At 28.0% G+C, this 14,442-nt stretch overlaps 1 long non-coding RNA gene across 1 annotated transcript; it reads left to right on the top strand.

The window, feature by feature from the left end:
- Positions 1-4,342: 4,342 nt before the first annotated feature.
- LOC124888714 lies at positions 4,343-5,543 on the top strand. Its single transcript, XR_007047477.1, has 3 exons — positions 4,343-4,490; positions 4,963-5,127; positions 5,222-5,543. It is a non-coding gene; the product is annotated as an uncharacterized LOC124888714 (long non-coding RNA).
- Positions 5,544-14,442: the final 8,899 nt, after the last annotated feature.

Below are 14,442 nucleotides of genomic sequence, written 5' to 3'. Positions count from 1 at the left end.
TTCTGGAAAAATTATAATTAGCAAAGGAGAAGTGTATGTAGGAAAAGGCTATCTCACCGAGGGCCTTTATAAAATGAATGTAATAAATGTTGAAATCAATAAAAGTTCAAATTCTTTTTACTTACTTGAGTCTTATAATTTGTGCCATGAATGTTTAGGCCATGTTAATTATAAAACATTACAAAAACTGATTAACTTAGAGTTTTTGCCAAACTTTGAGTGCAATAAATTAAAGTGTCAAACGTGTGTAGAATCAAAGTATGCAAAGCATCCTTATAAGTCTGTTGAAAGGAATTCTAATCCCTTAAACTTAATACACACTAACATTTGTGATATGAAGTCAGCACCATCACGTGGTAGGAAAAAGTATTTCATAACTTTTATTGATGATTGAACTAAATATTGTTATGTCTACTTGCTAATAGTAAGGATGAAGCAATAGATGTGTTTAGACAATACAAAATTAAAGTAGAAAATTAGTTAGAGAAAAAGATAAAAATGATAAGAAGTGATAGGGGCAGAGAATATGAATCTCCCTTTGCTGAAATATGCGTAGAGAATGGAATTATCCATCAAACTATGGCCCCTTATTCACCTCAATCTAACGGAATTGCAGAAAGAAAAAAACAAATGTTGAAAAAAATAATGAATACCTTACTTATAAATTTTGATTTACCACAAAACTTATGGGGGGAGGATATCCTTACAGCCAACCGTATACTCAATAGAGTTCCCCATAGTAAGACACAATCAATTTCTTATTAAAAAATGGAAAGGAAGGAAACCCAACTTGAAATATTTCAAAGTGTAGGGGTGTCTAGCAAAGGTCCAAGTTCCTATGCCTAAAAAGGTTAAGATAGGACCGAAGACGGTGGACTATGTGTTCATAGGATATGCTAAAAGTAGTAAAGTATGTCAATTTTTGATTCATAAATCTGAACATCCGGATATAAATAAAAATACGGTAATTGAATCAGATAATGCTGAATTCTTTGAAAACATTTACCCGTATAAAACTAGGCATGAACAGTCAAGTGGAGGATCTAAATAACCTTGAGATGAACCAAGTGAGAATGTACATAATGAAGAGAATCCAAGACGTAGTACACGTCAAAGAACTTCTACTATGTTTGGATTAAATTTTATAACATTTCTCTTAGAAAATGAGCCTCAAACGTTTAAAGAAGTGATGTCGTCATTAGACTCATCCTTTTGGAAAGAGACAGTTAATAGTGAGATTGATTCAATCTTAAGCAACCATACATGGGAATTAATTGATCTTCCTCCAGGAAATAAACATTTAGGTTCTAAATAGATCTTCAAAAAGAAAATGAAAACAGATAGTACTATTGACAAATACAAGGCAAGATGTGTAGTAAAAGGCTTCAAGCAAAAAGAAGGCCTTGATTACTTTGATACATACTCGCAGTAACAAGGATAACATTAATTCGGATGTTAATTGCCTTAGTTGCGGTATATGGTCTTTAAATCCATTAAATAGATGTGAAAACTGTCTTCTTAAATAGAGAATTGGAGGAAGAAATTTACATGGAACAACCTGAGAGTTTTGTGGTTCCAGGAAAGGACAATAAGGTGTGTAAACTTGTTAAGCCATTATATGGAGTAAAGCAAGTACCTAAACAATGGCATGCGAAGTTTGACCAAACCATGTTGTCAAACGGGTTCAAAATAAATGAATGTGATAAATGTATTTATATTAAAGACATGCCAAATCACCAAATCATTATGTGTTTATCTGTAGATGATACGTTGATCATCAGTAGAGACACTTCTAACATAAATGCAATGAAATGAATGCTTGAGAGCAAGTTTGATATGAAAGACCTTGGAGTTGCGGATGTGATATTAGGTATAAGAATCCATAGAACTCCACAAGGCTTGGCATTGTCACAGTCTAATTATATTGAAAAGGTACTTGACAAATTCAAGTATATGGAATTTGGTATTGCCAAGACTCCATTGGAAGTGAACTTTGTACTTCAAAAAAATGAAGGTAAAAGTAACTCACAATTGGAGTACGCAAGAGTATTGGGATGTTTAATGTATATAATGAACTGTACACGACCAGATATAGCATGCGCTATTAGTAAATTGAATTGGTACACAAGTAATCCTAACTAAACTCATTGGATGGCAATGAAAAGAGTTTTGGGTATCTTAAATACACTCAAGAATATGCCTTGCATTATAATAAATATCCCGTAGTACTCAAGGATATAGTGATGCAAATTAGATCACCGGATCGAACGAAGTAAAATCCATAAGTGGATATGTATTTACTATCGGTGGAGGAGCAGTTTCTTGAAAATCATCCAAACGGACTTGTATTGCTTGCTCCAATGGAATCTGAATTAATCGTATTGGATAAAGCCAGTGAAGAAGCAAAATGGCTCTGAAATTTCTTGGAAGATATTCTTTATTGGCCCAAACCAGTGGCACCAGTATGTATACACTGTGATAGCCAAGCGGCAATAGGTAGGGTAGGGAGCATGATGTACAACGGTAAATCTCGTCATATACGATGGAGACATAATATCGTTAGGGAACTTCTCTCTAGTGAAATTATCACTGTTGACTATGTTAAGCCAAAGGACAATGTGTTAGATTCACTTACAAAAGGCCTATCTAGAAAAGGAGTGGAAAGGACATCTAAGGGAATGGGTTTAAGGACTAGGACAAGTCAGCATAGCGGTAACTCTACCTAGCAGACTAGAGATCCCAAGAGCTAGATTCAAGGAGATCAAACAAAGTTGTGTCTGACAGGTTCAACATTGTCAATTACCCAACTCATTCCCATGATGTAGACAATGTTTAGTAAACAAGGATAAGACTTAAGGTGAAAAGTCTTTTAATGATTATCTAAATTTGGTATATTTGACCAAATAGTTTAATCTATGGATTAAACGTTTAGAAATCACCTATGTGAGGGCGAAGTGAAATCCGCTTTAAGGAGAATGTTAGTAAAGTCCTAGTCTCTAAACTCTCATGAAATTGGGACGTGTTCATGGCTGAAAAGAACAAAACCATGAGAACCATAAACGGTAAAAGACTGGTTGTGTGACATATGTTGTCTAGGTGTACACTAAAGCTCGACGTTTCAAGGATATCAAATCTACCAATTGACCAAGTACATCCGATGCATGTTCACTACGGAAAGTTCAAAGGGAAATCCACTTATCCAGATGCAATCAGTCTTTGCATGATGATCACATACTTGTCCATAAAAATTTTACAAAAAATAGTCATTTCCCATTCATGTGGGGGATTGTTGGGTTCAAAGTATATGAAAAAATGTAAATGAAAAAATGAAGTAAAAATGGTGGAGAAGGGAGACACAAATTTAGAAAGTGTACTCCCAAATTGGAAAGTTCAATCTTTCTCCCACATTGGTGGAAGAAGAGAACTTGTGAGTGTTTAAAATAAGGAACACTTACTCCACACGGTAAGTGAGGTAAGAAATAAGAGATGCCTTACGCCGCCACCGTTGTCGCTCGCTTGGCTCGACTTCGAATTCGGATTTGGATTTGTCAAATGATCGATCTATGAGATCTATCTTTTTGGACAAAATTTATTCGACAGAAATTTAATTTGGAGGGAAAGTAAAAATGCAGTAAATTTTTCTGTGTTTTGATCCTCCAGTTATATGCATACATGGCACTGTTTCGAACTGATGCTTCAGAAGGATGCAATCCTTCAACAAAATGACACATTGATTCATGAAATGGTCTGCCTGTTCAGAAAAGATGAAATCTTTGGACGAACAGACATGATTTTTCAGGAAAGATCACACCTTTTAAGTGAGCTATTGCCGCTTTTCAAAAGAGTCATATAAAGGCTATATAAACCTACTTTCATCCACAGGTTTAAATATGAAATTTTTCTAAAATAAAACCTCTCTTCTTGTCTTAAAAACATTCTGTGTGATCAATCAAACTGTTGAGTGAGTTAGTAGAATCCGGCAATTTGAGGTATCACTATTGTTCGAATTGTAGGCCATTTTAACCTGGGAGGAACATTCCATAACCTCGGATACAGTGAGGGAAATTATTCCTTAAGGACACTCCATGAAGTCGGGGGACTTGGCCTTAATTCTGTTTAATCTATTTTCTGAAATCTAACATACTTCTTGGATAGATTATTAAGTAATCTTGTGTTGAAGGTGTTAAAGAACTTCAAAGGTGTTCTTGTTTATACATGAACTATTGTTGAAGTTGGTGTTGCAATTATACAGATTCTTGTACCCGAAACTACATAAAATAACAGTTTGTGCATATAATAAGGAACATTTATGCCAGCTGATGTAGAATTTACCAATGATGTATAGTGCGAGGTCTTGACGAGCCTGGTGCAAAGGCTTATGACTTTTCCCCTTTCAAGATATTCCTTCTTTAGCAGCTGAAGCTGCAAAGGAGCATCCAAGAGTATCGTATGTTATTACCGCACCTCTTGACCTTCTTGAATTACTTATTGTAAGCTTTTTTTTCCTTCTAGCTTAACTTTTTCACTATTTGCTCTTTTCATGTACACATGACATCCAACAATATTGAAGAGTAGGGGTTTTGTTCTTTTAGTTGGTTTGCAGTTGCTTTTTCTTTCCTAGGCTACTGGCACTTGTATTAGAATTCTTCTTTTAAAGAATGCTTTGTTCCATATGAGTTATCGTTCTGTTTTTTTTTCGACAATGGCTTTACATCATCTTATTTAATTCTTAACACTTGTATTGCTCAAGTAGCTAGCAAACTTTTGTTTCATGGGGAGACTGTGATGGTTAGATGTTTTTGCGTTGACATCCTTTAGTACTAAAGCTGTTTTCTTAAAGAGCTTTTTGGTTGAAATTTCAAGCCTAGAAGGTTGATAAACACAACTAGAAATGTTCTCATTGAATTCTTCAATAGAAAGCTTGTAGGTTAAAATTCTAATTCTTGAAGATTGTTATTACAGGATTTTGTGAATGATAGGATCAAGCATTGCTGCTACACAGAGAATAGCCACGGAGCTTGTACACTGTTTCCAGACCCCCAGAAATGCCTCAATGCTAGTTCTCCTTATTTTCTCCTGGTCACAAATCAAACTGTTGAGATGCATGATGCTAAACTCTTTAACAAGGTATGTGACATAGGCTATGTCACATAGTTAACCATACTCCCGTTCTTACTACATTCTATATTCATAAACTAAATAACTTCCCCCGACAACGCAGGTATTTTGTCAACTACAGCATTGCAAAATTTCAACACCTTTTTGTCGATACCAACTTTTGGGGAAAAAAAATGTAAATATCTAAATAACATGCATATACGCGTACAGGCATCGTCAATGTAATGTTAAAAATTGTACATCTCTACATATAAGCAGTTTTTACTAATTATTGTCTATTAGTAACTCTTACAATGGGTACCACATAATAAATATTGGATTCATGTGCGCACGAGCATCGCCCATCTAGTCTAATATACTATAAAAAAGGTCTACACGGATATAGCAGTCTTTTTAGCCAGTCATTATCAAGCTACTATTATACACTGACCTGCAACTATTTTTTGTTAGGATTAAGTATTAGAATTCCAAAAAAATCCGTCTTTAATAGACGTTTGGCCATAAATATTATTTATAATATTTTAAAATATAATTTTACTTTATTTAAGAATACTTAGTTGGTCATAAATATTTTTTAAAAATAGTTTTATAAAGTTGAATTTTAAAAAAAAAAAATCACTATTTTTCGATTCATTTTATATTTTTTAATTTATTTGTTTTAAAAATATTCTTTTCATAAAATAACCCAATTATCTTAAAATTCTAAGTTTTTAAAATTTATTTTTACTTTTATATTTTTTAACTCTAAAAATATCTCATTTTTTAAATATTATGATTATTTCAACTTTATTTTCAACATTAAAAATATCAAACAAATTAAATATGGTCTCGATTTTTATGGTCAAATAGATCCTTAGGTTCTTTATGAGTATTACATGGTAATACCCCTTGGTGAGCACGAAAATAAAAGAGAACAACGACGTAGTTGTATTTCGTTAACTTCGTGAGAAAATGAATAAAAAGAATAATCAAAGCATAAAAAATAAACAAGCCTGAGCATTACTTATGGGTTCAGATATTATACCGTAAACATCGAGTGTAGTCAAACCTCTCTATAATAGCTTTTATTTGACATTTTATTATAACGATCTGATTTTTCTTTAAAATTAATTTTTCATGTTATATTTTACTTTTCTATAACAACATTCTACCTCTAATAACAATAACATTCACTATACCAGTACATTCTTTGTAAAATTTCTCCTCTATGACAGCTAATTTAATTATTATGTAATAGTAATATTTTATTAAGAATATTTTATGTGTAAATAAAATATTGTTTTACCTATGATAGTCATCATTAATGTCATGCACATAATAAATTTCAAGTAAGAACATTAAAATAAAAAAAAATAATTGTATTTTTATGGTGTTCATTTGTTATCACAACTTCGGGAGAAAAAAATTATTAATATTTATCTTTTGTATTTTCATACTTTTTATAATTTAACATATTTTTTTGTATAACGACTAAATAAAATTTAAACTATATATCTCATGTATAACAACATATTGTTATAACAATCTTAAAAGATTTAGACAAATATTTTCATTACCGATAACTCCAACGGTAGTAATGAAAATTTTCGAAGTAGCTTTCAACCAGGTCACTGAAAAATCAATCTAACCACCCACATAATTGTGGCGTTCTAATTACTATTTGGACAATTGGATATGCTCATTTTCCTTTTGTTTTCTAGCATTTCTATAAACTAATTTAGGTGTACGTGTCTGGTGCGTGTAACTCATTTTAATGAGTTCAAATATTATATTAAATAGGATATTTATTTATATAATAAAGATGAATATAACAATTAAATTTAATATCTTTTGAGTATGTAAAGATGGAAAATTTATTTATTAAACTTAATATTTACCAAAAATATTTTTAAAAGTCGATCAATATTCATCTAACATTTATAAATTGCAACAAAACAATACAATGATAGAGCCATCAAAATAAATTAAATCTAACCTTTACATACAAAAATTTTCTCAAAGTCGTCCGACACTCATCTACCACTCGTAAGCAATAACAAAATAATACGATAATACAGATATCAAAATAATACAATTAAACCTAATCTTTTATATAAAAAAAATTCCTCAAAGTCGACCAATATTTATCTATCACCCATAAACTGCAACAAAATAATACGAGAAAAGTGATATAAAAATAATACAATTAAACTTAAATTTTACACACAAAAATTTCTCAAAGCTGATCGAGATTCATCTACGAACTGTAAACTACCACAAAATAACAAGCTAAAATAGATATTACAATAGTACAATTAAACCTAACCTTTACCTAAAAAAAAAAAGATCAAAGCCGACTCACATTCATCTAGCATCTGTAAATTAAAATTAAATAATAAGATAAGAAAGATATCAAAACAATACAATTAAACGTAATCTTTACACAAGAAATTCTTCAAAGCCAACCGACATTCATCTATGACCTGTAAACTATTAAAAAAAATATAATAGTAATCACAAAGCTTCGATTTTGATCCAACTAATTCTTGTCTGAGCGAAAATTTTGACCCTAAAGAATGATTTTGAATGAAAACAAAGAAGATATATATATACACACATGTTGAATTTTATTATGCTGTTCTATTATGTTGACAAAAATAGTGAAGAAATTGAGGGTTAGAAAATCAAGCATTCACCAATCTAGACATGCAATCGAATCAATTTAAATGAGCATCAATCATATTCTCCCAATAGGCAAACCGATTTGTTCTCTGGTTTAACGTATATCTTAATATTTATAGAAGTATTTTCTTAATAGAGTCCTATTTTAGGAGTATTTTTTTAATTGAAAGTAGAAAGAAACATATTAATTAATTCTACTACTATATATTTTAGGAGTCTCATATATTTTAGGAAAAGTCTAGTAGGAAAAAAAATATTAATTAATTCTCCTGTCATATATTTTAGGAGTCCCATATATTTTTGGAATTCTAATTAATATAATAAAAATAATTAAATAATAAATCAAAAAAATAGTAAAAAGATAGTTTTTTCTAAAGAAAAATCTTTTAATGAAGAGTAAGAAGTTCAAACCACTTTTTTAATAGTCTTCACACTTTTAATATATTATAGATATAGATATAGATATAGATATAGATATAGATATAGATATAGATATAGATTATAAATTATAGATAAAGATTATAGATTATAGATTATACATTATAGAGAGAGATGACAAAATTAATGGTATCAAAGCCTATGCTGTTTAAAGTTACGGAAGTAGTATATATTTAGATTTATTTGATTAATTTATTAATTATGACTGACTTATTTGATAAAACTAAATTTAGATATTCCCCAAAATATTATTTAGATGAATAAAGTACAAAAATTACCAAAATATAATGAATTAAAGCAAATAATATCTAAAAAAACGTAAAGAATTAAAAATAAGGATAGAAAGACTACAATATAACATAATTACCAGAGTTAGTAAAAACTCAATAAATGCACAAAAAGAAGAAATATCAAATTTAGAATTGACAATAGATAGTCTAGAATATACATACCAACATGATCTATTAACAATTAAATAAAAAACGAACAAAGAAGAATTTATAATAGATGAAAAATATATGAAAACCATGAAGGATTAAAAATAAAAATAGTATTTTCTAATCTAGGAAGAAGGTATAAGAAAATAGGTGAACATTTATATTTAATGTTAGAAAAAGAAGAATTAAAATTAGAAGATAAATTGACAGCTATGGTAAGAATAGAAAAAGAAAATGAAGAAATAGAAAGAAAAAAGAAAATAGAAAAAATAAAACAACAAACTACAGAAAAAATACGAAAAATAGTAGGATTGCTGAATTAGAAAGAGAACTACAAATGCTAAAAGATTTGTATGAAAAAGACAGAAAGGAAAAGAAGAAAAAGATACAGAACAAAAATTATTAAATGAGATAAATCAATTTAAAGAAAAATTAGAAATAAGAAATAAAGAAATAGAAACCAGGGAATTAGAAATAAATACAATAAATATTGAAGAAATAGATAATTATGATTCGGAAGATAGTGAAACATATACAGAAATTTTAACAAATACAAAAAATTTAGAAATCAATGAAAAACAAGAAGTAATTAATGAAGAAAACTTAGAAAATAGAAACACAGAAATAAATACTCTTGATAAAAAAGAAGATGAAAATATAATACCTAGAACATCAGAAATAAGAAAACCTACATATTATAAGAATAAATTTAAAAGATATAATCTAAAAGATGAATATGACAAATGGACACCAAAACAAATAGTTAATAAAAATTATAACTTTTTATACTTAGATTGTGTAATAGATACAGAAAAAACAATACAATTATGGATAAGATATATGACAAAACAATTATTAGATAATAATATAAACGTAATAGATGCACTAGAATATATAGAAAGAACACTAATAGGAACAGTGAAATTATGGTTTTCAAATTTAACTGAAAATAGTAAGAAGGTATTAAGAACTAATAAACCTACAGAAGGAACATCATCAACAACTACAACTAAATTAACACCTATAGAATTATTAAAAAAATATGAAATAGTTATAAAAGACGAATTTAGCAGCATGACAACAACAGAAGAAGAACAAAATGAAGAGAAAGATACAAATAAGAATTTAATGTTAAAATTAGCAATATGTAATATGTGTTACATAGATGAGTATACTTGCGCATTTAAAGAATATTACTATAAAGGAACATATAATACAGAAGAAAGTAAAGAAATAAGAAAATTATATTTTAATAAATTACCTGAACCATTTAGTTCAAAAATAATAAAAAATTGAGATGAAGCAAAAATAGTAGATACTTTAGGAGCAAGAGTAAAATTTTTACAACAATGTTATAGAAACCTATGTGAAAAATATAGAGAAGAAATAAAAATGGAAAAAACATTAATAAGAAATTTAGCATGTTGCAAAGATAAAATAGCATCTAAATTTGGATGCGAAGAAAGATATTATAAGAAAAGAAAAAGACATAAGAAATATAAGAAATACAAAAAATCAAAATATAAATATAAGAAACCAAGAAAAAGATATTATGTAAAAAATTATAAATATAAAAGACCATATAGGAAAAAGAAATCTATAAAAGAATGTACTTGTTATAATTGCGAAAAATTAGGGCATTTAGCTAGAGATTGTAAATTACCTAAAAACCCAAAAAATAAACAAATATCAGAAATAAAAATAGAAAATACAGAATATATGCAGATAGATTACGAATTAGAAAGTGAAGATAGTATATATGAAATTTCAGAGAATGAAACAGATAATGAAATAGATACTGAATTAGATGAATTAAATGACTGAAGAAGACATAAAAATAATAACAAAGGAAGAATATTTAAGTGAAGAAGGAACAAATCAAAAAATAATATTTGATAGTCACATATTTGATGAAATAAAAGGAAAAGAATTAGATTTAAGTGTATAAAAAATATTTAAAATACCAACAATAAAAAATATATTTAGTAAAAGAAAAGAAGAATACTACGTAGTAAGCCAAAAAGAATATGTAATAGACTGTAGATATACAAAAGGTAAAGCTAGTATACCACTAGTAACAAAAAGGTTAATTAATAAAGAAATAAACGATATAAAAATTAGAGACCCAATAAAATACGTACACCTAGGAGGTGCAGAGATATTAATAAAAGCATGTTTCAGAGAAGGAATAGATACACCAATAGAATTATACCTAGCAGATGATAGAATTATAAAACTTATAGAAAAAAGTATAATAACTGCCATAAAAGAAAATTTAATATACCAAAAATTTAAATTTATAATAAGTGCAAATTATTCAGTAGCAATAACAGATTAAAATATAGATAAAAATTAGTATTATATTGAAAAATATCAGGAATAGAACTAATCCCAGGAAGTAAAATATTTACAGCAAGATGTAAAAATCTATATGTATTAACAACAAAACATAAAATAAAGGGGAAAAATAAAATTAACAAAATACAAATAAAAAGTCCTTTCAAACAATTTGTAAAAATAATTGATAATAATGATTATAGTTATAGAGACATAGATATAGAAGAAAATTTAGAAATAATAAATGATAGAATAAGCACAACAAAAAGAATAGCTTATGAAAAACCAGAATCATCAACTTCATCAAAAAGAACAAGTTATGAAACAAGTTCACCAACTAATTTAAACCAATATTACATAACAGGAACAATAAATGAAAAAGAATATTTAATACTCTTAAATACAGGACAAGAAGAAAATTATATAGCAAGATATCTAATAAAAAATGAGGAAATAAAATCTGACAATAATATATGCCCAGATCTACCAAGAAGCTTAATAAACACTAAAAATATAGTAGAAAAAGAAATAACAATAGGAGTTAGAAAAATAAAAATAGAATTTGAAATAAAGGAAGAAATGCAAAAAGCAGACGTAATATTTGGAATAAAATGGCTAGAACAAGTAAAACCATATAATATAGAGCATACACAATTAACTATAACATATAATAGAGAGAAATTATTCTTAAGAAGAGCTTTAACGTGATATGAAAATATATGTATTAATGAAGATAGTAGTAGAAGGGTATTACAGTAGATATTATACGCCTATGATAGATACGGGAGCAGAAGCTAATTTATGTAGATGTAATTGTTTACCAAAAAGTAAATGGGATAAATTAAAGACACCAATAATAGTTAAAGGATTTAATAACGAAAGAAGCTTAATTACCTGTAAAGCTAAGAATGTAAAAACACAAGTATGGGATAAAATATTAACAATAGAAGAAATCTATAATTATGAGCTAATATCAAAAGATATACTTTTAGCAATGCCATTTTTAGATAAATCATACCTACATATAATAATTAGAATGGATTGGTGGTTTACAACACCATGTAAACAGAAAGTAAGAGCAAAAAGAATTACTAATAAAATAAGAAAGAAAAATGATTGGATAGAAGGAAATGAAAAAATTACACAAAAATTAAAAAATATAAAAAATAATGAAGATACAATAGAATTGGTCGTATTTTCAATAAATAAAAAAGAAATAACTATATTTTCAATATGTAAGATAGAAATAATTAAAAAAAAGTTAGAATAATTATATAGTGAAGATCCATTAAAAGGATGGGAAAAACATAAAATCACTATAAAAATTGAATTAATAGATAAAAATAGCATAATAACTCAAAAATCATTAACATATAATTTTGATGATTTAAAAGACTTTAAAATGCACATAGAAGAATTATTAGAAAAATAATACATACAAAAAAGTAATAGTAAACATAATAGCCAGCATTTATAGTAAATAAGCATAGTGAACAAAAAAGATGAAAATGTAGAATGGTTATTGATTATAGAAATTTAAATGCAAAAACATGACATATAATTACCCAATACCAAATAAGATATTAAAAATAAGACAAATACAAGGATATAATTACTTTAGTAAATTTGACTGTAAATCAAGATTTTACCATTTAAAGTTAGAAGAAGAATCTAAGGTATTAACCGCATTTATGGCACCACAAGGATTTTATGAATGGAATGTACTACCATTTGGATATAAAAATGTACCAGGTAGATATCAACATTTTATGGATAGTTATTTTAAATAATTGCCTAATTGTATAGTATATATAGATGATATACTATTATATACAAAGACCAAAGAAGAACATTTAAAATTATTAGAACAATTTACGGATATAATAGAAAAATCGGGAATAAGTTAAGTGAAAAGAAAGTTGAAATTATGAAAAATCAGATAGAATTTTTAGGAATACAAATAGATAAAAGTGGAGTAAAAATGCAACAACATATAGTACAAAAAATAATAAATTCAAAAGAAGAATTAGATACAAAAAAGAAATTTTATTTTTAGGATTAGTAAACCAAGTAAGAGAATATATACCAAAATTAGCAGAAAATCTAAAGCCCTTACAGAAAAAATTAAAAAAGGATGTAGAATATAATTATAACGAATAAGATAAAAAACAAGTTCAGAAAATAAAAATATTTTGTAAAGAATTACCAAAATTACAATTTCCAGATAAAATAGAAAATTTATATATATAGTAGAAGCAGATGCTAGTAAATGTAGTTATGGAGGAGTACTTAAATATAGATATGAAGAAGAAAAATTAGAACACCATTGTAGATACTACTCAGGTACGTTTAATGAAACAGAAATAAAATGGGAAATAAATAGAAAAGAATTATGCTCATTATATAAATGTTTATTCGCATTTGAGCCATATATTGTATATAACAAGTTTATTGTATAAACAGATAATACACAGGTACGTTGGTGGCTAACAAAGAAAATACAAAATTCAGTTACAACAAAAGAGATTCGGAGACTAGTCTTGAATATATTAAATTTCACATTTATTATTGAAGTAATTAGTACTAACCAAAATGTTATTGCAGATTACATATCAAGATAAAGCTACACAGACTGATATAATAGAAGAAGATACTCTACAAAAGATATTCAACACCCTAACTACGCTTTCAATGAAAGTGGACAGTATGTGTAATGAAATAGAAAAGCTAAAGACTAATGAAGTTAAACTGAAGTCTATAGCTACAAATCAGCTAACTTAGTAGTGTGCAGAGCTATGTCGATCGGAAGACATTAAAATTTCAGAGCTAGAAGGAGACGTTGGGACACTCCATAAAACCCATAACGTTTATCAATCTACTTCTGCAGGTACAAGCAAAGGAGTTAGGAAAAACACAAATATGAACCTAAACAGGCTATTTGATAAATCATTTATTCCAAATACACCAAAAGATCCTATGTTCATACCCCCACAAATTACCACATACCGAGAAAGTTTAAATCAAGACAAAAAGACCTACAACCATACAGCCCGAACATACATAGAAAATATTTACAAAATACAAACCTTCTTAAACACCAACCCCAGAGCTATAAACATCCAAGAGCCACATACGAATTATATAACCCAGAAGCTAACCAGATACAATAAGTTAATTGCTTTACCCAAAACCAAACCAAGTCTAGTTAAAACCTGTTATGAATAGGACTACTTAGTATCATATATACCCAAGACGGAAATAAAATATCCAATATACCAGAAATATATAATTCATTTAACATTTTTAAAAGAATAACCAAAGGTAACCTATTTTTTATAAAATTTTACACGGCACCAGCAGAGATATTGTATGATGAAGTTAAATCACCTATACAAGTTGTAAAAATAGGAATGACCCGAGATATGATTATACCAGAAGATATTATTCCACA

This window comes from Capsicum annuum, chromosome 11 (genome assembly GCF_002878395.1).
Source record: "Capsicum annuum cultivar UCD-10X-F1 chromosome 11, UCD10Xv1.1, whole genome shotgun sequence".
NCBI classification, from domain to species: Eukaryota; Viridiplantae; Streptophyta; class Magnoliopsida; order Solanales; family Solanaceae; genus Capsicum; species Capsicum annuum.
The sequence above is the reverse complement of the archived record's forward strand: the minus strand, read 5'-3'. Positions and strand labels throughout refer to the sequence as shown.